This window comes from Choloepus didactylus, chromosome 2, assembly GCF_015220235.1.
Source record: "Choloepus didactylus isolate mChoDid1 chromosome 2, mChoDid1.pri, whole genome shotgun sequence".
In the NCBI taxonomy this organism is placed as follows: Eukaryota; Metazoa; Chordata; class Mammalia; order Pilosa; family Megalonychidae; genus Choloepus; species Choloepus didactylus.
Genome location: NC_051308.1, coordinates 137,325,138 through 137,350,492, shown reverse-complemented (window position 1 = coordinate 137,350,492; position 25,355 = coordinate 137,325,138). Strand labels below are relative to the sequence as shown.

The following is a 25,355-nucleotide window of genomic DNA, read 5'->3' as shown; positions in this document are numbered from 1 at the left end:
ATTTAGCTACTTTGTTGTCATTAATGACCTTGACAAGCTTTGTTTTAGATTAGTACAGGGAATGAAATCTACTGGTAGAATCAAAGAGAATGGGAAGAGATGAATAGGAGGTAGCAAGGAGTTATGCTGTAAAGAAAGGGATGGTGTCTGTAGAGGGATGGAGGATCAAGGTAAATATATTTTTATATCCTAAAATGGAGAAACTTTGCACTAAAAGACAATGTAGAAGCATCTAGTAGTACCACAATTATTTGGTGGAGTTGATACTCCTGATTTACTATTTGATCCTTCTTTGATTCTCATAGACAGATAGTTTGCACACAACTGAATTTTAATTCCAAACATCTGATACAAAGTTAAAAGTAAGATAAAGATAGATGTTCAAAAATTAAGCTATACTGTCTCAGAACACTCAGAAATATGTGGTGCCTGAAATAAAAACTTTTAATTTAAATAGGAGTCTGAATGTTTTCCAAAGTTTTATTCATTTATTTGTCAAAAAATCCTGTTCTTTTAGAGACCAAAAATTATAGGATAATGCAAATTCTAACTGGAGCAATTTCTAAACTGTGAGCCACATGACCCTAAGTGTATTTGGTAAGGGGGGCATAAAATCTAATACGAGCTATCCTTTGTCTGCAGACCAACACAAGAATGCATTATACCAATCTGTGATTTAATAAAGATATAATGTTATCCAAATCATGAAGATTGGGAACCACTATTTAGAGCCTTAAAATAAACATATCTTGCCATTCCTGGGTGCTTGATTAATTTACAAATTCATTCAACTAAACTCTTTGAGCTTCTGTTTTGTGCAAAGCAAAGTGCACAAATGAATAACATATTAATCCTAAAAAATAGAATTTACATGTTGTGGCTTAAATTTGGCTCTCAAGGTTATTTGAATGGAATTTTATTGGGATCTATAGATTCTATTTTCTGCATGAGACAAATTAGTTTACAGCCTGTTTGACTTACATAGCAATTACTTTTTCATCAGTTAGGAGAAGTTGAAAATTTACTATACTTTCTGACCTGCATTATCTAGGTTTAGGAATAAATAATAGCAACAAAATATTCTGATCAGGAAAATCCTAACAATCCCTATTGTGCTAATGGCAAAGTAAGATGATAAACATTCCTTATCCAATATTAATACATGCAAATCAACTTTTGTCTCTACCAGTAGAATAATAAACAGGTAAGTCCCCTTTCCTGTGTTCCCTCAGCTTCATGCCTGTTTACCTACACAGATTACTCTCTGCTTGAATGGCAAGATTATTCATGTTATTCAGAGGATTGCATTACATTTTTGGTATTACATTGTATTATTATATCTTTATTGTAAGAATTTATGCTGTAATATTATGAAGTAGTAGTGAAATGACTGCATCTTAAACATAAAAATAAAAAACACATTGACAATTCTTTGAAAATACTTTAAAACAAGCATTTCTTATGGTTTATCTTATTTGTTTCTTACATTTAATTGATTCTTTAACATGCTATAATATGTTAAATTATATATTATATATTATATATAAAATATATATTAAATTCTTAGCATCCCACCCAAACAGCTCCTAATAAAATTGCCAATGACCTCCAAAATCTTTTTCACACTCTCCTATTATATTAGTTTCTATTGTCCAGGCTACCTGTCTTTCTTTTTACACTTGACTTGATAACTTCTCTTTTTCAGAACTCTGTCCTCCTAGTTTTGTTACAACAGGTTCTCCTCCTATGTATCTAACTCATCTTTCTCAGGTTTTTGTTTTGTTTCTTGTTTTGTTTTGTTTTTTGCTTTCCTTTCAAATCCTGATCCTGAGTTGTTTTTTTGTTTTGTTTTTTGTTTTTTTTTTTTTAACTCTTCCAGTGTTACTTAACTCTGACTTCACGTTACAATCATCTAGGGAGGTTTCACAAAACAGAAATGCCTGTCACCAACCCAGAAATATTATTTAAACTTTTCTGGGGTGGATCCCAGACACTGGTATTTTTAATTTTTTAGAGGAGTTATGAGTTTAAAGAACAAGCATGTGGGATTCCCATATACCTATTGTTAATACCTTACATTGGTATGGTACATTGTTAAAATTGATGAGAACACATATTTATAGTTGTACTCTTAGCTATAGGTTGTGATTTAATTTAGGATTACTGTGTTGTGCAGCTCTACGGAAGTATTTTTTTTTTTCCTAATGTTCATTCTAATGCAATATATAGCCTATCATTTCCCCTTTAAACCATATTCAAATATATAATCCAGTGCTTTAATTATGTTCACAATTTTGTGCTACCATCACCACCATCCACTACAAAAGTCTTTCCATTATCACAAATGGAAATGCTGTAAAATTTAAGACTTAACTTCTCCTTCCCTACCCACCCCTCCCTTATACCCTGGTAACCTATATTCTAGATTCTGACTCTATGAGTTTGCTTATTCTAATTATTTTATAACTGTGAGATCATAGAATATTTGTTCTTTTGTGACTGACTGATTTCACTCAACATTATGTCTTCAAGATCATAGACTCCCATGTATCAGAGTCTCATTCATTTTTATGGCTGAATAAAATTCCATTGTATGTATGTACCACTTGGGGTGCTTCCACCTTTGGGTGACTGTGAACAATGTTGCTATGAACATTGATGTAAAAATATATATTTGAGACCCTACTTTCAATTCTTTTAGGTATATAACTAAAAATTGGGTGGCTGACTTATATGGTAATTCTGTACTCAACTTTTGGAGGAACTAACAAACTTTTTTCCACAGTGGCTGCAGCATTTCACATTCCCCCCAGCAATGAATGAGGGTTCCTATTTCTCCACATCCTCTCTCAACTGGTATTTTTCTATCTTTTTAACAGTAGCCATTCTAGTCAGTTTGAAATAGATCTCATTGTGGTTTTGATTTGCATTTCCCTAATGGCTAATGATGTTGAGCATCTACTCATATGCTTTTTTGGTCATTTGTATATCTTCTTGGGAGAAATGTCTATTCAAGTCTTTTGCTCACTTTTTCAATTGGGTTGTTTGTCTTTTTTATTGTTGAGTTGAAGGATTTAATTATATATTCTGGATGCTAATCCTTTATCAAATATGTGATTTCCAAATATTTTCTCCTATTTTGTAGGTTGTGATTTTACTTTCATGAAGAAATCCTCTGAGGTGCACAAGTTTTAAATTTTGATGAGGTCCAATTTATCAATTTTTTCTCTTGTTATTTGTGCTTGGGTATAAAATCTAAAACACCATTGCCTAACATGAGTTCCTTAAGATGCATCCCTACATTTTCTTCTAGGAGTTTAATAGTTCTAGCTCTTATATATAAGTCCTTGATCAATTTTGATCCATTTTGAGGTGTGAGTAAGGAGTCCACCTTCACCCTTTTGCATATGGAGATCCAGTTTTCCCAGCAACATTTGTTGAAGGGACTCTTCTTTCCCAACTGAGTGGTTTTTGCCCCTTCATCAATACACAGTTGGCCATATATGTAAAGGTTGATTTCTGAGCTCTCAGTTCAATTCAATTGGTCTACATGTCTATCCTTGTGCCAGTAACATGACATTTTGACTACTGTGACTTTTTAATAAGTTTTAAATAAGTTTTAAGATTGAAAAGTGTGAGTCCTCCAACTTCATTCTTCTTATTCAAGATGTATTTGGCTGTTCTGGGGCTCTTAGCCTTTCATATGAATTTGATGATTGGTTTTTCCATTTCTACAAAGAAGGTTGTTGGAATTTTGATGGAGACTGTGTTGAATCTGTAAATTACTATGGGTAGAACTGACAACTTAACAACAATTAGTCTTCTAATCCATGAACATGAAATGTCCTTCAATTTTTAGGTCTGCTTTGATTCCTTCTAGCAATATATATTAGTTTTCTGTATATATGTCTTTTACATCTTTAGTTAGATGTATTCCTTGATATTTGAATCTTTTATATGATATTGTAAATAGAATTTTTTTTCTTGATTTCCCTTTCAGATTGCTTATTGCTAATGCTTAGGAAAACTACTGATTTTGAAGTGCTGATCTTGTACCTGCCACTTTGTTGTTATGGAAGTTTTAGGATTTTCAGTATAAAGAATCATGTCATCTGCAAGTAGGGAAAGAGTTACTTCTTCCTTTCCAATTTGGATGCCTTTATTTGCTTTTCACGTCCAATTGTTCTGGCAAGAACTTCCAGGAAAATGTTGAATAACAGTGGTGACAATGGGCATCCTTGGGTCTTGCTCCTGATCTTGGAAAACTTTCAGTCCTTCACCATTAAGTATGAGATGTTAGCTCTAGGTTTCTCATATATGCCCTTTGTCATGTTGAGGAAGTTTCTTCTCTTTCTAGCTTTCTAAATGATTTTATTGAAAAAGTGTACAAAATTTTGTCAAATGCCTTTTCTGCATCGAGATGATCATTTTTTTTTCTTCATTCTGTTCATGTGATGCATTAAATTAATTGATTTTCTTATGTTGAACCAACTATGCAAACCTGGGATAAATATCACTTGATCATGGTATATAATCTTTTAATATGCTGTTGGATTTAATTTGTTAGTATTTTGTTGAGGATTTTTACATCTATATTCATAAAATATATTGGTTGGTAGTTTTCTTCTGTGTTTTCTTTATCTGGATTTGTTATGAGGTTGATATTGGTCTTCTAGAATGAATTAGGGAGGATTTCCTCTTCTTCAATTTTTTGGGAAGAGTTTTTTGGGAAGAGTCTTCTTAGAATGTTTGATAAAATTTCCCTGTGAAGCCATGTGATCCTGGGCTATTTTTTGTTGGGAAATTTTTGATGACTGATTCAATCTCTATCTCTTTTTAATCTTCTATAGAATCTCAGGTAGGGGCCTAGGTATTTGGGAATTACTTTTGGTATAGGCATGGCATACTGTGGCCATTTGGGATGTCTAGCTGGAGCTTGCAAAAGAGAAATCTTCAGAATAGCTTCTCAGTTCTATTTTGGGTCTCTCAGCCACTGTGACTTCAGTTTGTTACCTTTCTTTTCTCCTCCTTTTAGTCAAGTAGGCATGTTCAATCCCTTGCTGCCCAGGACATGCTCACTTCTGGGAGTCATGTCCCATATCACCAGGGAAATTCATTCCCATGGGAGTCATGTCACTCATGGGTTAGAAAATGGCTGCCCTCAGAGTCAGGCCCCCGTGATACAAAGTCACTAATCAAAAGCTGTGATCAGCAATTGACTGGTGCCCACCCCAGATCTTGAGGAAATGGATTTTTATGTCCCTTTCTGTCACCAGCAAACTGCATCATGGACTGGACCCCACTGTAGCTTGCCATGAGAGTGGGGGATGAGCTCCAGTAACCACTACAAAGAGGGAGTGATTTACCTACTTTAAGTTACCAATCTCTTCCTCCCACTTTTCCCTAAATGATGTAGAATGTTCTACCAGATTCTGGAGTCTCCAAGTAGTTGATTCAGACAGTTCCTGCCTGTTTAATAGCTGTTTAGGTGGAGGGAATGATTCCTAGAACTTCCTACTCTTCCATCTTCCCCAATCACCCTGGTATATTTTTAAAAATTCCCTACATAATTTTAAAATTTAGTCAGATTTGAGTACCACTGCTTTTTACATTGTCTCCAAACAATCTCTTCCACTCCTAAAGCATCAACTACCTGCTGTACATGGAAGATTTATAAATATGTATCAGCAGCTCTAGTTTCTCTCCTGAGCCATAGGCTTGTTATAAATAATTGCTCAGGTTGGATTCCTTCCTTCCTTCACTCATTGAACATTTTTGAGTGCTACCATGTGCTAGACACTCTGCTAGACGTGGGAATTCAGAAATGAACTAGATGTAGTTCATACCCTCAGGGAATCTGAAGAATATATGTAATGGAGACAAATAAATAGAGAACTAAATGCTATGTAGTAATAGACAACAGAGATAAGAGTGGACTTTAGATATACATATAGCCCAGATGAGGGTGTAATTTCAGAATTGTCACCTATTGTGTCCTGGATGTGTATGAATGCTGAGATATGTCTTGAAAAATGGAAATATATTTTGCAGGTATAAAAGATATAGGGAGATGGGGTGAAAGAGGGTTATTCATAGAAATAAGCAGAAGAAAAACTAGGTATGTTTTGGGAACTAGACATACAGACATATCCTGCACAACTTCTCCCTATTTATGTTTTCCCAGAAGAATATCTCTGTTTATTTTTATATCCAAATTTTGTGGAACTAATATATCTATCAGTTAAATTGTGTTGGTCAGTATTTACATAGGTAAATTTTATACTTATGCTCAAACACAAAATGATATGTGGGAAGTCACCAATTACATTTCAAAAAAAAAAAAAAAAAGTGGTAGAAAGCCAGAATCATCTGCAGATATTTTGACAAACATGGTTATTGGCAACATGGATGTGTATCTCCAATGCTACTGGTGCTACCAGAGGGATCACAGTGCCATATCTAGTATGAGCAATTTTCTGTCACTATATACATTGTTACTGTCCTGAATGTGTTTCAACTGTTTCTTTCCTATTCAGTTTTTTTTTTTTTTTTTTTTTTTTTTGGCCTAGAGTTGTGTAATATATCACAGAAATTAAAAAAAAAAAAAAAAGGTGTTGAAAGAGAATTCATAGAGACAGTACCAGGGGTCATGATGAAAGCAATTAAAATGAAAGCACTACTGCAACATACAAAGAAAATTTCTTGGAGGAATATAAGAAAAGCTCTATTTTGCAATGCTTTCATGCCAAATCATCAACCGCCAGCCCTGAAGACTTACCACTACTGCTTGTCAGAGAGTGCTTTCAGCTGCACTAAAATAATTGAGACTGTCCATTTCTCTGAGTCAGATATTTGGCCTGAAATTTTCTCCAGCACCCATCTCCTCAGTGCTATAACCTTTCACAACCAAGGAGAAAACATGATTGCCTCAGTCTTCCTGCCTTCTCTAATTTCTTCAAGCTTCAATTTTCTTTCACACTTGCTGAGTAAAAATTTTCTTCATGGAATTGCACTTGTTTTTTATTGTACAATGTTGTTTACTTTTTTCTAAAAAATTCATTTATTCATGTATATATCTGTATTTGCCTTGCTGTATTGTAAATGTTAATAGTATGCAAACTGTACATGTTACTGCATAAAAAATGCACTTTTTTAACAAACATATTGCTTAGTGAGAAGAAATATTTTAAGTAATGTGCTTTCTAACACTATCAATTATCATGATTTAAGTTTTTAAATATGTTTAGTTACGTTTTTCAGAAAATGTCTATGGGTTTTGTCTTCAGAGGTAAAGCTTGATAATTTCTTTCTATTAGGAAATGGGCTCTCTCAGGCTGCATTTTCATACAGCATCTCATTTTGGGGACTGAATTACTACTGATGTTGCCTGGGAATGGTAATGTCTTTACTTCATCACATACAGAAAAGAGAATTACAGGGTAGCAAACTATTGAGAGAAGACACAGGCAGATTTTAGACCATAATGAATGATATCTACTGTGATAGGAATTTTGTGTAAAAACGGCTCTGTAAAGATTTTAGTGATATGAATTTATTTGCATTTAAAAAGCTTATTATGCTCTTAGTGTTGAAACAAGATCCAGGGGGAAATTCTGGAGGTGAGGGGACTAGTGGAAACGCTGTAGCAGTTATCCAGGTAAAAATTCTGAGCAATTTCACAAAACTAAAGAAAAATGAAGGTGGAAGTAAGGTGATGGATCTCAGAAAAGTTAAAGAGGCAGAATCAAGGCTACAGGAGGCCAAAAGGGGTAGTGGTGAGTATAAAATATTAATACCCAAACTGGGACAATTTTGAAAGTGAGGAGGCACTATTGTTAATTACACTGAGTAAATTAGCATAAACTGGGGGTTCTGAGGAAAACTGGACCTATGGCACCCTAATGGTGAGTCATGGAGAATAATAATGATAAATAACATTTCACCAAGACCTAAATGTGTCAGACACTGTGACAAGAAGTTTCCACAAGTTAAATCATGGAACACCAATAACTATCACATATAGCTAGGTTCTATTCTTATGCCCAGTTTACAAATGAAAAAAAAAAAAATGAGATCAAATAATTTAAAAATTTTCCAAAAGTTACAGTACAGTTTATTTGAACACTGGTCTTTCTGATTTGGAAGCCCATTTTTCCCACTACTGCATTATTGTCCTTTCAATCTGAGTTGCTGACAGAGTAGCAACTATCCCTCAGAATAATACCCTTAAATCAAATGAATAGCATAATAATGTAATTGACCCTTAGCATGGGAAGGAGGTAGAACTGTTATTACCCTTTGGGGCAGGGAGAAATGTTGTACTCACATGATCCATGATCATATGAGTATTTCTTGGTTTCCTCTTGCCTATTTTTGTTGGGAAATGGACAAGTGTAGCAACCTCAGTCTGAAAAAAGCAAAGTGACCATGTGCTCAGATCTCTTACCTTGGGTCACCAGGAAAATAGCAAGAACAGAAGACGTGCTAGCTGAAGGTGAGGTAAATCTCCAATGGGTATTACAGGAGGAAGATGAAGAATATTATTCCTGGCCTTGAGACCAAGTAGTGGGGGCTATTATTTGTCTCACATACTTTTCTAAGTTTCCTTCAGGAGTCCTTTCTTACTGAATGTAGCTATAAAACTTAAATAGAATGCATCAGTTATTTGAGGCTCTGAAAAGTAAGAGTAGCAGGAGGTTGGGGAAGAAAAACAGAATTCAGAACTCATGGTGAATTTACTTTTGTTTTCTTGTTACTCCAGTATCCCCTAGCCTGAACTCAGTGATCCAAATCAGAGAAGTGGGCACCATGCACAGAGAACCAGAGAGGTACTCTAGTTCTTGTTCTCCAGAAATGTGGAAATCCTTATGTAGGTTTTGGTTTTTACCTTTCCTCTCCATTTCCTTGCATCCCAGTTACCAAGCCAACCCACTGGGGGTGAATGGCCCTGAGGAGCCAAAATGGCCCTGAGGAAGGGGAAACTTCATCTCCATTCATCGGAGTTGTAGTTCCACAAGGAAAGGTTCAGCTGGGTTGGTGTTTTTCTTCTCAGCCCTCCTACTGCTTGGCCCAAAATGTGAATGGGTCCTGGAAAGGTGCAGCAGAGTAGGGTAACTAAAGCCTCATCTTTATGACTGGTGCACCAAAATGGGGTGCCCTTGAAAACCAGAATGTACAGAAGAGATTGTGGAGACGGGATTGCTTGGGAAAAGCAGACACCATAAAATTATTTATGAATATGCATGGATCTGATTCTACTTAGCATAACAAAGACTTTGAAAAAGGTTCTGAAAGATAGACCATATTCCAGGTCCCAGACTGATAAGTGGTGGACATGGGGGAGAGACCCAAATAGCCCTGGAAAGACTTTGTGACCAAAGTCCACAGAAGACAAGTTGGACATTATTTTGAGAAGGAGAAATTGTAAGTATAAGATGAAATGGGTAACCAATTATATTAGGCACTAGATTCAAGACAAGCCTAGGATAATCATGCAATCAATTTATTTGAATGACCAGCTGCATCAGATGTCATCTCTGGCTAGAGAAGAGATTTATACTTAAATTTGCTATTGAAAATGAACCAGTGAGTGTAGCTCTCTTAGACACAAGTTTAAGTATGAACAGGAGAAACATGCAAAAGAACAAAGCAAAAGAAAACATCATATCTGAACTGTTAAATTTCTTCCAGATGTTTAGAATATGATTTTATGAAATTCATTTAATAATCGAAACCTTAGAACATCAGTTCATTTAAAAATTATAGGTTGTGTTTTTGTATAGAAAGCATGCTTTCAGTTTCAAAAGTACTTGTAACAAATATATCCTTTAAAAACAAATATTTTCTGTGAGTTGTATTTTGTTTTTTAAGGACAAGTTAAATGGTTACTAATTAATTGTGACTAACTGTCTCTTTTTAACTAGGAAAATAATATTAGGCTAAGTGCTAGATATCAGTTGATGAACTGAATGATTTCCCAAGGAGAATAGTTTATTTATTCATGAATTATAAAACACAGAAATTATTTCTGGCACACAAGAATAGAGCTTAATTTTTAACTTATTAGAATAGAGCTTAATTTTAGAACTTCAGTTAGAGACTAATAAATTTCCCTCATGAATCTAATTATGTGTCATTTCAAAAACTATTTTTACTTCTGCTTGAGCTTACTGACATTTTTAATTTCTAATAATTGAAGGATATTTAAAGATGTAAAGGGTAAACAAGGCATAGGTTTTAACTTTCTCTTTTTATAAATGAAGGACACATTTTCCTGATTCCTTTTCTTGCATCCACAAAGCAAAAAGAGGGGACATATAATTGATAATCAATGAGATATCTTACATTTTGTTTAACTATTTAACATGTTTTCTTTATCTCATCTGCTATAATAAATTTATATTTCTTTAAAATACAATATATATTAATACATACAAAATATATAACATTTATATGTTGAAAGACATAACAATATAAAGAATATCCATTAACCCACCATCTGGCACAAGAGCTAGAACTTTACATAAAACTTGCATTTATCCATTTGTTTCTCATTTATTTCATTCCCTGGCTACTCTTCAGAAGTAACCACTTTAAAGAATTTTATATTTATCAATCTTTTCCTATGAAAAAAAGTTACATCACCTATGTATGCCTAATAACACATTATTTAGTTTTATTTGAAAGCTTTATGAAGAATGGTAGTATAATGATATTACAATGTGTGTAGATTTGATGGACTTGTTTCTCATTTAACTATTTTTTAAATATCCATTCTGTTGTATATAACGTAGACCTTTCATTTTCCCTGCTGTATAAAATTCCATTGTGTAAATATATCAAAATCTGTTCTCCTAGTAATGAAATCTGTCTCCGCTCTCTGATCTTCCCACCCCACCCACTTTGGTATTAATTATGCTTTATGAACATTGATATGTAATCCAAGAAAGTTGCCAGATTATAGGACCATTGATATATAATCCAAGAAAGTTGCTGGATTATAGGAAATGCAAATATTCAACTTTATGAGATAATGTCAAAATGTTTCCAAAGTGCTCATGCCCCTGAAGCAAAGTTTAAGAATTCAGTGAACCATTTCAACATATATGTTCAAACTTCCTAATTCTTACTAACCAAGTGGTGTAAGTGTATCTCCCTGTGTTCTCAATTTGAGTTTCTCTGGTTACTAATGAGGTTAAGAATCTTTTCATATGCTTAGTTGACATACATGTTTTCTATTCTGTGCAATGCCTTTTTTATTCTTTTGCCCATTCTGGGGGAGGATATACATTACTTATATATAAACTTTTTATTTTGAAATACTTTCAAACTTACAGGATAGTTACAAAAATGATACAAACCCCACACAGAGAACTCCAATATACCCCTTACAACCCCAGAAACTCAGGCCCACCAATTTTGGCAGTTTGCCACAAATGCCTAATCATTTTATCTATCCATTGACTTCCCTCTATCTATCTATCTATCTATCTACCTATTTTCTGAACACTTATGTGTAGGTTGCATACATCATGCTCCTCAAACACTTAATACAGTCATGTATGTTTCCAAAGAACAAGTATATTCACTTTTGTAACCACCTTAAGCACAGTTAACAAGTTCAAGATATTTAACACTGATAGAAAGCTGTATCCATTTTTCATATGTCCCAGTAATATCCTGTTGAGCCTTTTCTCCTCCCTTTTTAGTTCCCATCCAGGATCAAGTATCACATTGAATTGTCATTTTCTCTTTAGTTGCTCTTTTTAATTTAAATTTCTGGGAAACATATACACAACATGCACTTTCCCATCTCAGCCACTCCCAAACATACCATTTAATGGGCTTAATCACATTCACAGTATTGTGGTACCCTCACCACTTTCCATTACCAAAACTTGTCCTTCTTCCCAAACAGAAACCTTACATTTATTATGCACTAGCACCCATTTCCGTTGCTCCCCACACCTGGCAACATGTACTCCAATTTCTTTCTCAATGAGCTTTAATATTCTTTAATATTTCCTTTATAGTTACCATGGGACTTAAATTTAACATCTTAAATCTATAACAATGTAGTTTGCTTTGATACCAATTTAACTACAATTATGTATACAAACTATGTTCCTAGATCCCACTGCCTTTCCACTTTTAGTTAGTTCTTTTCATGAATTGCATGTTTATACAATATGAGTCCAATATCTTTGATTCATCATTACATTTTATGCATTTGCCTTTTAGATCCCGGAAGTAAACATGGAGTTACAAACAGAAAATACATGTTGTTACCCAAATTGTTACCCTCACGAGAGATTTTTCATTTCTTCATGTGGCTTTGATCTATTGTCTACTGTTCTTTCCTTTCAACCTGCAGAACTTGCTTTAGTATCCTCCGGAGGGGAGATCTAGTGGTGATGAGCTCCCTCAGCTTTTGTTTATCTGAGAATGCCTTAATTTCTCCCTCATTTTTGAAAGACAGTTTTGCTGAATGTAGAATTCTTACTTGACAATTTTTTTGTTTTCACCACTTTAAATATGTCACCCCACTGCTTGCTTGCTTCCCTGGTTTCAAATGAGAAATCTTACTGAGGCTCCCTTGTATGTGATACATAGCTTCTCTCTTGTTGCTTTCAGAATTCCCTCTGTATCTTTGGAATCCAACAGTTTGATTATAACATGCCATGGCATGGATCTATTTGGGTTTCTCTCTGTCCCTTTCTCTATTTCTTTTCCTTCTAGTACTCCTACATGTTTATATTGATATGCTTGATGGTTTACCACAGGTTTCTCAGGCTGTGTTCACTTTTCTTCATTTCTTCTTCTTTTTTGCTCCTTAGACTGGATGATTTCAACTTTCTCATCTTCAAGTTGAATGATTATTTCTTGTTCAGCTCTAATCTGCTGTTGAATTCCACTAGGGAATTTTAAGTTCAGTTCCTGTGGTCTTTAACTCTGTTTAGTTTCTTTTCATTACTTCCATCTCTATATTGATATTCTCTTTGTGTTCATCTATCATTTTCCTGATTTCCTTTAGTTCTTTGCCTATGTTTTCCTTTAGCTCTTTGAGCATATTTAGGGCCATTTTTAAAAATTCTTCATCTGGTAAGTCCCAGGTTTGGTTCTCTTTATTGATGATTTCCAATGCTTTAATCTCCTGCTTTTCCTGGGCTATGGATTCCTGTTTCTTTGTATGATTTGTTACCTCTTGTTGATAATTTTAATGTGTTATCACTGGAATTTAGACCTTGAGGCATCTGTTCCTTAAGCTTGTAACCAGCTGTTTTCATAGCAGAGCAAGAAAGAAAGAAAGAAAACACTTTTCACAGTTTTTGCAGATTGCCCTATGCAAGGCTTATCCATACAACAGTTTGGAGAATAACTCCAGGCCATAGTGTAGGGACCTCCCTTATCCTTTTGTGCCTGAGTCTTTTTTTCTGTAGGAAACTTCCTGGGCACTGTACTGTATGCCCTACAGCCAGCAATCCCTTGACCAAGACAGCAAGACTTGACTACTTTTCTATGGCATTCTGTAGGAGAATACAATGAGTCATCTTCTACATGTAGAACATTGTTCTGGTATATCAAGTCCCTCAGGCTACCACCAGACAGATTGGGCCAGACATACATGCTTACAGTGTGTGCATGAGGGTTACTCTACTCCTTCCAGAACTGGGACAAAGGATCAACACTTTTGTGGGGCTAGTAAGGTATGGGGGAGGGCCCAATGTGCTATGAGATACAACCACTTTTGAATAGCCTTTTTCTTGATTTGGCACATACCCTGTTATTGCAATCCTTTAATTCTTGGAGCCAGTTCTAGTTGACTGCTCAAAGCTTCTGTGCGAAGATGGAGCCATGAAGCATCTTACTCCACTGTCTTGATTGGGGTGGAACCTTGTTCTATTCTTTTTGATTTGTAAGAGTTCTTTAACATTTTAGATACAAATGTGATTATATATGTGACAAAAATTTTTCCCAGTGACTTGTGTTTTCACTCTTAGATTCTATCTTTTGAAGAACAGCAGTCCAAAATTTTTTCCTTTATGGTTTTTAGTTTTATATCTTGTTAAAAATTTTCCTAAATTGTGATCAGAAATATATTCTCCTAGATGTTCTTCTAAAATTAAATTTAGCATTTAATATTTGACTGTTAAATCCATTTGAAGTTGAAATTTTAATAGTGTGAGGAAAGGATCCAATTTTATCTTCCACTCATGTATATAGCTAATTGGACAAGCAGAGCTTATTGAATAGTTCCTCATTTCACCAGTGATCTTTAATACCACTTCTGATTTATATCTTAGCTTCACTTTTGTGTGATTTGCTTTGAGTGCTCTGTAGTGAGGATTATACTTCAAATTACTATCATTGTACCAATTCGACACTTTCTTAATGACTATAACATTCTAGTAAATGTTGGAAATAAAGCAAATTAAGCCTCTTTAAGAGTCTCTGGACTCATCTTGATTTCCTTTTTAAATTTAAAAATCAACTTATGTTTCAGCAAAAAAATAAAATGCACAGAGAAAAGAAAGGAACAAAGAGAATAAAAAGCAAAATAAAAGAATTGGAAAAGAAGAGAAAAGGAAAAAAGAAAGAAAGAAAACCTGCAAGATTTTAATTAAGGTTGCATTGAATCTTTTTTAGCTCATTAAATATAATTTAATTCTTACAAATCTCCTTTTGAAAATTAAATTCATATATTCTGCAACATCAGAAGTTTGAATTCAAAATGAAATATGAATGCAGTAGTCGGGGGACTTACATCAGATTGCTTTCTCAAATATCTGTACAAATAGGACATACCTCTTCTGTTTGTGTTACAGGAGAAAAAAAGTGATTCTAGATATATCCAAGTAAATGCAGAAAAATACATTACTATTTGAGGCAGACCATGCTAAAATATACTTTACAATGATTAGTCTACATTTAATATGGTTAGTAATGCTTTTATTTTGAACCAATGAAACCAAGGTAAGTTAAATTTTGCAGTATTTGGCCTGTCTTTTGTGCTAACATTAGTTTATCTGAAAAGTAAATAAGATTGGAAAAAGCAAATGACCTGATCCTTTTCTTTATGATTATTATCTCTCACTCAGTCATACTAATTCAAACAAATCAGTACAGCATTAATATTTTTTCACACAGTAAAATGCATATAATGACTTGTGAAGGTAGACAGTGTATCGTGTAGCACTTAACAGAAGAAACTTGCAATTACCATCTACTCTTCTTTTCAATAACTCCAAGATTTACAGGCCAAAATAAGCACCTGATTAAAAAAATTCTGCTTTTCAAGACCCTCAGTTGTCCTTTTTATCCTTTTAGAGTGGTAAGTGTTGGATCTTTAAGAACCTGAAAAGGACTTGGTCACAGGAAAAAAATCCTCAATGCTTTCAAACTCAACTGTTTAGGAGTCCATATAACTAGTATGCTGGCATGGAAATAGGTGTTTTCTGCAGCAGAACCATTCAAATTCCCATAGAAATAGTTCCTCCAAGCCAGCTACATCAAGATGTAAATCAGCTCACTGATGATTAAAACTGAAGTAAACCTGACATCTCACTCCAAAAAATCTTTTATATCATTGTAAGCTGAATCGCTACTGGTCATAGTAGTTGGTGGCTGTGCAAAGTTCTGTGGGTTAAAAGAAGGATTACCCTGAATACCAAAGGCAGATTGTCCTATCATGTTCCTCTGTGTTCCCATTACTGAACTGCCCATACCTATAGACCCTAGAGGTAGTATCAATGGATTAAGCCACTGATTTGGTTTTCATTGTGATAACTGGTTCATGTTAACTTTGGGTTTCTGAGGGCCAAAGAGATTATTAAGGGGAGACACATCTGTGGGTATTTGTTGGGTCTGCTTTTCACCAGGAGGAGAAGCACTCAAAGCATTGAAAATGGCAAAGTAGAAGGTGTCCCCAGGGTCATCTTGGTCATGCCAGGTGTGCCTGGACAACTGAAGAAGTTCTGGTTTGTATTAATGGCATGTTGAATCCTGAATTCTGAAAGCACGTGTTGGCGTCTAAGCCATTTGTCAAATTTCTCTTTTTATTTTCAATTGGTATAGAAAATATCCTGCCAAGGCCCTTGGAAGGGACAGAAGTGAAGATACTTGAAGCAGAAATTTTAGGGGTACTAACAGAAAAGCTGGTCAAAGATGAGATTTTATCCGTCAATATGTCTGTTTGGAACATCGGGTGTGTGCACTTGGGGTTTAAGAGGCTGGTGGCTTTTCAACTTCTGTGCCTGCTCTTGTTCTGTTGCAAGTTTTTGTTTTTCTTCAAGTGTAAGTGATCCTCTTTTAAGTTTATTCTGTTATCCATCTTCTTTATTGTCACATTCACTACCCAGTCAGAAGGTCTGTTCAAAAGTTATTAAAGACCTTGTCAATCTACTGAGTCCCAACATTTGTAACTTCTGTCTCTTCAGAAGTATTCATTTGACTTCTTGTGTCCAAAATTTCTGCTGCTCTTGCATTATGTGAAGTTGCTCCAGTTTAGTCTTATGTTCGGCCTCCGATCTATTCAGCATCTCTTTTATGATGGAGATGAAAGAATTAAACCGATCAAGGTTAAGATTGTTTTCAATATTCAGGGGAATCAAATGAGGCAATACCTTTTGAGCCAGCTGTTCTTTGGTGATTATGAGTAAAAGTACATTTGTAAATAACTAAAATTTCCATGAGGACTGTGGGATCCTTGGACAGAATTTGTTGTAAGAAGGGCAGAATATCAAGTACAAACCAGTTATCCAAGTATTCCAAAATCTTTCCTAAGCATACTTATGACTTCACATGAACAGCAAGGGAAGAGGTTTGTAGACATGCAGTTTTAATTCTTGGTATCAAAGAATTTTTCATGGATGGGTGGTCTATAAGATTTGCAAAAGTTGGAATGATGTTTAAATAGAGTTCCTGGATCTGAATGGAAGGAGCTTCTAATGCTCTGTCAACCATTGGAAGGACACTGTTCTTAATCTCATCAGGATGGATTTTGTTTAGTAGCAAATCCATTTTTTGTAGGAAAATTAACAAAATCTGGATTGGCTCCTGCTGTTTGAAAACAGGGCTAAGTTCAGGTAGAATTAATCTGACATAGTTTTCTTTGGTGCATTCTTCAGCAATCAGTACAACATTGGGCAAAACATGCCCAATGTTTACACACTCTGATGTCAAACAAGGAAAAATTCTCTGCCCAATGACATGATTGGGCAATTTTGGTAGAACCTTTGGAGTCTTTTGAAAAACTATGATTTCTGAAGATTATCTCTGGAACAAGTTATCAAAATACTGCAGTGTTACTGCATCAACATCATCAAAGAAAGGAATCTTTGTCATTTGGTCTGCATCTGGTCTTTTATTTGGAGTTACATTTAACAGTAGTTTAACATGTTCATGGACTTCCTTGAGTATATTCATAAGAGAATTAGATCCTAAATGACTCAACTTATCCAACTACCTGCTAAAACTCTTGTAAATATCTTGCTTGTTGCTTCAAACATAGGTTTCCCTTTATTAAATAGAGTATATACAATAGTTTTAAAAAGTACATATCACCTGCTGTTTCACAGCTCACAGAAGGTATGTATCCAGGGGCCAAATGTTCAGGATTTGGAAGACACAATGATGGCAAAGTTGGGTCCCATTCTTTATAAGGAAATTTAGGTTCTTGTTCAGAAGGATTGGTAGATGATGCCCCAAATTAAAGCCCATTATTTTCCAGGCTCCACTTTTATTCAAAATTATATTTTCACGAGTAATGCTTCCATGAACTATTTTCACACTGCTATGCAAAAATGACAATCCTTCAGAAACCAGAAGCAAGCCATATTTGGTTTCTACATCATAAATTTATAATCTTGAATGTCTGGAGATATGGGGAAGGTAGGTTTTCCCAGTTATCAAGAACATTTGCTAAACTGGCAAAAACTGGTTCTGTACAAAATACCAAGCAACCCCTGCTTTGTTGACTTTTTTGTTCCATTAAAAACCTTCCAAGCTAGCCCACTGTCACCACAGGCAATGTGTCGACCAACATGGAATTGTCTGGTGACAGGATTTTCCATTACAGCACTAGTGACATCAGCTGTTACTTTTATAACAGTAGTCTTCAACTTACTAACTATGGACTCCATGGCTGCAATACGGAGTAGTTAACAGTTACCCAGTTACATTTTTACCTCTCCTCCTGGGAGGGGCGGGTCTGGGGTTCCTTCCCCCCACCCCCGCCCCTCCCAGGCGCTGCCTAGCTGCTCCCGTTCAACCTAGGCGCCTGGCTGCTGTCACAGGTTTACTCCATAGCCTCCTCCACCCCAAAGGTTGGAGGTGGAGTAGGGAAAGGAGAGGGGAGAGTAAGGGGAGTCAAAGACCCAAAGACCTGCAGTCCAGGGCATGACGTCAAAATTGCGTTCCATTGGTAAATACCCCGGGAGTTTTGCTTTTGCAAACCTAAGGAAGCACGGACGCCCCAGAAGGGCACAGTGGAGCACCCTCTCAGCCTTGACTTTTGTTAAATAAAAAATAAATAATAATTTTCTACAAAGAAAAAAAAATGCATTGCATTGAATCCTTAGATCAGTTTGGGAAGAATTAATATCTTTTAAGCAATTGTTTTTGCTTTCTTTCTAATTCTTGAATATAAATCTTCACATGAAATAGTATCTTTTAAAAGTCTTCTCATTAAAATATTATAATTTTCTCCATGGTTGTCTTACACATCCATTTTTTAGACTTATTGCTAAGTGCCTTGCATCTTTCATTGCTATTTTAAATGGCGTGTTTTCAAAATTATGATTTCTAAGTTATTTTTTGCCTATAAAAGTGCAATTTACTGTATTATTCATTTTATGTATTGATCATGTAGTCAGCAATCTTGATAAATTATCTTATTATTCATGATAATTTGGTTTTGAATTCCTTTGGGTTTTTTATGTAGCTTGCCTTTTCCCTCTGCACTATTTTCATTCTAGATTATCATAGGTAAAGCAGGGTGGTATTTTAGCATAAATTATCCACTTGATTTTCTTAGTTCTTTAGCTTTTATAGTTAGAGGGTTTCTTAGGGTTAGATTCATACTTAAATGTGCTGGTTTCTAAAACTGATATGTTTCACTTAATGTCTATTAAGATTTTTCAAATTAGTTATTTGTATTTATATTGTTCACTGGTATGATATGTGATAAGATGCCAAAGATGAAAGCTGATATAAAGTTTAAGGAAAATTTCAGAAAACTCATGTTTGTGAAGGAATACTCAATTTGAAAGAAACTAACAATAATCTACACATTCTAGAAGGTATTGGATGCAGAGAAAATTCTGAGGAATAACACACAATAATTTCATTTAAAGCTTTTATATTAATGACATAAGCATGCCTCTCAAGAAAGTTCTACCAAAAGCCATCTCAGTTGTAAACTAATAATCTGTGCGTTAAAAAAAAGTTTACAGAACTCTTCTTATGAGCTTTTTCAATAATTTTAGACTTTATTTAAATATGATTTATTAGAAGTTTGAATTAGTTTAAAAGGCTATATACTTATTGGCATTTTAATAAATGCATATTTCATAAGCATAATTAGCAAGAAATGTATCAGTTATTCAGTTTATAAATGTTATCACTAATTTCTCATTTAATGAAAAATGTTGCCTATAAGAAAATCTATATCTTAATTATGTTCTCATTGTATTTTATGTGCCTTTCTTTTACTTTTCTTTAAATATATACTTTAGAAGCACCCTCTCGGTAAAATGGCTAAATGGTGGTCTAAAAACAGTAAATAGCAATTCCCCTCTCAACCCTGAGAGACACAGCAAAAAAAGCATCACAATCTAATAAAAACATTATCCTTTCACTGCTCTGTTACTTCTCTGGGCTATATATTATGAAACAGACTGATGACACTTGAGAGCTGTTAAACACGGAAGGGAGTTTACTCTGATTTAATGCAATGTGTGTCATGAAAACAAGTTCCTTTTATGTTATATATAAAATGCATTTTATTATTTGAAGAAAATTATGTATTGCTATCTGTTTCATTATATAAGCAACATCGTTCCACTTAAAAATAGCATCCAATTTAAATAATTCTGAGAAAGCAATTTTGGCATTGACTTCTAGCATATTTTCACACATGCACAAACAAATATTCATTTTGTGATAAAAATGCATTTGTATTTTAAGCTTGAAAATTAAAGCACATATGAGAGCATGTTAAAATGAGAAAGAAGAATGGCTTAATAATACATGCAAATTCATCAAGGAGACTCTAAGAAGGATTTAGCAATGGGACATTAGTGTGAGTGTCCACATCTCTCTAAGAGTGCAGGTTCCCTGAGAATATTTTAGTGGGTTGATCATTATGTTCTCCCATATTCAATAGTAAATTAACATTCTGATTTTTTAAATGTAATTTAAATTTATGTAAATCAAATATGTAAAGTTTTTAACCTTTAAAGAATTAATAATATACTTTTCTGGAACTGCTAAGCAGAAGAACCTAGAGTAAAGACAAATGATAACCAATTAGGTCTTTTGTTAATATAGTTGTACAGCATCTATGTAATGCCAGATATTGGAAATATAGCAAGGCTTGACTGAGATATTTAAATATTCTTTATTTTGGTAGGAGGTAGATAGACTAATATGCAAATATTTTATGTGCCTTTAAGAGAGAACTATGGTTACTCCTCCTTTCCATATTCATTGGGATACCCTTGATTCCAGTTTGCTTACTGGCTTTTTATATCCTTGTTCTTTCATTTCTTGCATTCTTATCTTCTTTTACATAAATTCCTGTTCAATCTTCTTGATGTGTTAGCATACAAACATGGCACTTGGAAGAAAAACTCATGATGGCTAGAGATTGCTATATGCATACCTCTACAATAAATTGCAGGAGAAACTGCACAGCTTGATAATGAAAAACATACAATCATGGCATACAATTAATCACCTAGTTTCTCTATGCCTCAGTTTTTTCATCTCTCGATAGCTAAAATAATGCATGTTTTGCCTTATTAACTTAATGGGATTGTTGTTAAGCTTAAATGTAATGCTAAATGTGAAAGGGCTTTGAGATATTAAAACTACCATATAAACTTAAAAGATACATTGCAGCTGTTATGATAACACATATTTATGGTTTTAACCATAAAACTGTTTATCTTTTCTGAAGCAATTTATTTACTGCTTAAGTGACTAATATCAAGTGAAAGGGTGGCTTTTGTAGCAAAGCAGTCTAAGCCTTTCTCAAGTGTAAGATTATTGAAGATTCAGCCTGAAACCCTATTAATGTAGTTGACAGTTGTTTTTCATTATGCTAGACATTGGTCCCTTCTTTGAGTAACAGTAAATTCCTTCTTTTGGGGGAATTGCCACTTTCTCATTCTAGGCAATTCTGGATATGTCATCTTCTTAGCTACATGGATGAAGACCAGGTCTGGTAAATTAGGTCACTCCATAATATTTACTCCAATAACTGGCTCACACACTAGTTAATTAAACTGAGCCAATTAGAGTTCTTCTCTGTAATTTTATATGTGGTTCTAGAAGAAGGATGCTCTCTGTTATGGGCTTGCTAATCTGAAATGATTCATTTTTGTCTTTGGCAATTGCCACCTTGTTTTCAACTGGAAGGAGAAAAATGAAGCTACCTCAGGAGGGGACAGAAAAATAGAAACATATACAGAGAGACAAGCCAGATGATTATGTTCTCTAGAAGATTTAAGAGCTATGTATTTTCTTAATTTGTCATTACACCCACTGGTGTTTGTTTTTACTATTTGGAGTTTGATTTACATCTTAAGAAATATGTAGTCCTGATTAATAAATCTAGACCTGGACCTACAAAGTCAGTGTGGTTCTAAACACTCCCTTTGTTAATTTAGACAAAGATTTTAAGTAAAGAGTATCAATTGACTCATAGCACAATAGATACATATCATAGATTAGCTGATACTCTAGGGAGGTGCAATTTGCCAAAAAGAATGCAGTAAGAAACAAAATGGTGAGCCAACCTAGAGCTGAAGCAATATTTTGGGTCTCATCTTTAATGTCCTTTTCTAAACAGATGAATTTGGGCCCTTAAATATCCAAAAAAGGTGGACAAGTCATACAGATAAATGAAATTCCTCTTTAACAGAGAAACAGCACACTGAGAATAGGAAAAGACAAGTGCAACTCCAGCCTAGCTGTATGTGCACATCCAAAATGTGACTCCTATTTTTCCTAACCTTTTATCATGCCATAAAATCTAGATGAAGTATTTTTTAACAGGTAAATATTAATTTCAAAATATAAGTTCAAGTTTTCTTATCTCTAAACGATATATGTATTGATTATTTTTGAAAAAACTTGCATTTGTATTTTAAACTATTTAAATGTATAAAATATGTATTTAAAAATGAACTATATCTGCAGTTACATCTTTTCCATGACTAATGTTGTTTCATGAAGCATTCTTTATTTCTCTGTATTTTTAATCTTCTAAGTAGTTCGCCAGTTTTTGAGTGTGATCTTTTATAAAACTATTGTTATTCTTTGCTCTCCTTAAGGTTTGGTTTTACCTTATTACTTTGTTCCTCATCATGTTTTGCTAAATGCTTTTCCCACCGTTGCTTCTTGTATTCCATTCTTCCTCCTGGGTCCATTTCTCTTTTTGTTGAAGTACTTTCTTTAATAGTTTTTATGGATGATTTGTGAATTTGGAATGTCTTAATATTTTTATTTTACTTATGCACAAAGATAATTTAAATATATATATATTTAGAATTTTATATTTACAATTCTAGTCTTTCAGCACTGTAAAAATATTACTTTTCTCATGGAATGTACCTTTGCTTTGGGTTCTTTTTACTTTTTTATTTTTCACTAACAGCAGCTTCTCTATGATGTATAAGTACAATTTTTAAAAAAAATATATGTTCCATATTCTAACTGTTTTTCAACCTATGGAATTTTTCAATTATGGAAACTTTTTCTTGGAAGATTTTGAGAAAAACACACACACACACACAATCTCTTCCATTATCACTTGTCTCTGCTTTCTCTATTCTCTGCTTCTTTATTACATATATGTTGGAACTTCTTGCTCCAGCTTCCATGTCTTTTAATTTCTCTTCTCAGTTTATTATTAACCTCTCTGTGCTGCATTCTTAGAAAATTTCTCCATTATATCTTGTAATCAATTGATTCTTCTTCAGTTATATCCAGTTCTTAAATTCTCTTTTAGTTGTATCAAGTTTATCTTATATGTTGGCACTTTACTATATTTTTAATCTCCAAATTTCCCATAAAAATCTTCCTTGCTTTTGGTTTCATAACTGCCCTTTCTTGTGTAATAAATAATTGCCTTTGTTTATATACATTAGTTCAGCATTTACCTATTTAAGCACTATAAACATGCTTGCTACAAAGTCCTCTCTTATTGCTGTAATATCTTCTTTTCTTGGGCATTTGGTCAAATCTGTTGAATGTCTTTCATGACAGTAGGTGTTGTTTCATGTATGGTATTTAATATTTAAGAGCTAGTCTCCTGAGCAAATGCCCCCTGTATGGTGATTTGATGTTTTCTAAACTCTGGTCTTGTGTAACACATAGGTCTTTGGTTAGAAACTTTGCTTATAGCTGTAGGTGATATGATTTCAGGTTTTCTTCCTGCATGTTTGTGACTGCAACTTGGGTAGCCTTTTGGAGCTCTTTCAACCATCTTTTATATACAGACACATTAATTCCAGCTCTTGACTTGATGGGAAGAGGTTGATTGAATTACTTGCCAGATGTAGGGTTCTGGTCTCCTGTCCCCTGATGGATTTGAGTTCTCATGCAGTATGACTCATATCAAATCCCAGAATGCAGGCCTTTATCATCCTGGAGTTTCATTTTTATTTTCAGTCAAGATATTTCTTTCTTGTTTTCAAGCACAGCTAAGTATTTTTTAACCAATTGCATTGAAGTATAGTTTATGTACAATAAAATTATAAAAGTATAATTTATGTACAATGTATCCATACTAAATGTACCCATATTATATGAGCACTTGATTGAGTTTTGGCAAATGTAAACATTATCATAAAGTTGACTCAAAACATAAAGTTGCATCATTTACCTTTTTAAATATAATTTTTGAAATAATTTTAAACACAGAAATAAGTTGCAAGTGGAGTACAAATAATTTTTTTCTAAACCATTTAAAAAAGCTGCCAAGTTGATGCTTCATCACATGAAATATGTTGTAATTCCTAAAAACAAGACTGTTATTATATAACCACAATACAACTATCAAAATTAGGAAATTAACACTGATACGTTACTACATCTAATCTTCAGACCCCACTCAAATTTTGCCAGTTTTCCCAATAACATCCCCTGTAGCAAAAGGATACTGTTTATAATCACACATTACATTTAGTTGTGATACCATTACAATCTATTTCAATCATAAACAGTTCTTCAATCTTTCTTTGACTTTCATGACTTCAAAATTTGAAGATGACAAGCCAATTATTTTGTAGAATGTCCCTAAATTTGGGTGTTTTAGTTTGCTAATGCTGTGGAATGCAAAACACCAGAGATGGACTGGCTTTTATAAAAAGGGGGTTTATTTGGCTATAGAGTTACAGTCTTAAGGCCATAAAGTGTCCAAGCTAACACATCAGTAATAAGGTACCTTCACTGGAGGATGGCAAATGACCTCTGGAAAACCTCTGTTAGCTGGGAAGGCACGTGGCTGGTGTCTGCTCCAAAGTTCTGGTTTCAAAATGGCTTTCTCCCAGGATGTTCCTCTCTAGCAAGCTTGCTCCTCTTCAAAACGTCACTCACAGCTGCACTGTGTTTCCTCTCCTTGAGTCAGCTCATTTATATGGCTCCACTGATCAAGGCCCACCCCGAATGGGTGGGGCCATGCCTCCACGGAACTATCCCATCAGTTATCATCCACAGTTGGGTGGGGCACATCTCCATGCAAACAACCTAAGCCAAACGTTCCAACTTAATCCCCACTATTATGTCTGCCCCACAAAATTGCATCAAAGAATATGGCTTTTTCTGGGGCACGTAATACATTCAAACTGGCACAGTGGGTTTGTCTACTTCTTTATATTCATATTTAGATCATGCTTTTTTGGCAAGAATAGTAGACAAGTAATGAGTTCTTCTCATCGTGTCCCAACAATAGGAGAAAGGTTCAGCATGTCTTATCACTATGATATTCACTTTCATCCCTTCCTTAAGGTCATATCTTGCAGTTTTCTCCATTGAGAAAGTATTGTTTTTCCCTAAGTATTTTGTGGAGAGGTACTATGAAATAACCTATTATTCATCAAGCTTTCAGTTTATTCATTTATTTATTTCAT

General features: G+C 34.3%; 1 pseudogene; it reads right to left on the bottom strand.

Annotated features, from left to right (window-relative positions):
- Positions 1-15,561: 15,561 nt before the first annotated feature.
- Positions 15,562-18,140, bottom strand: LOC119513428 (annotated as a pseudogene).
- Between the last annotated feature and the right edge of the window lie 7,215 nt (positions 18,141-25,355).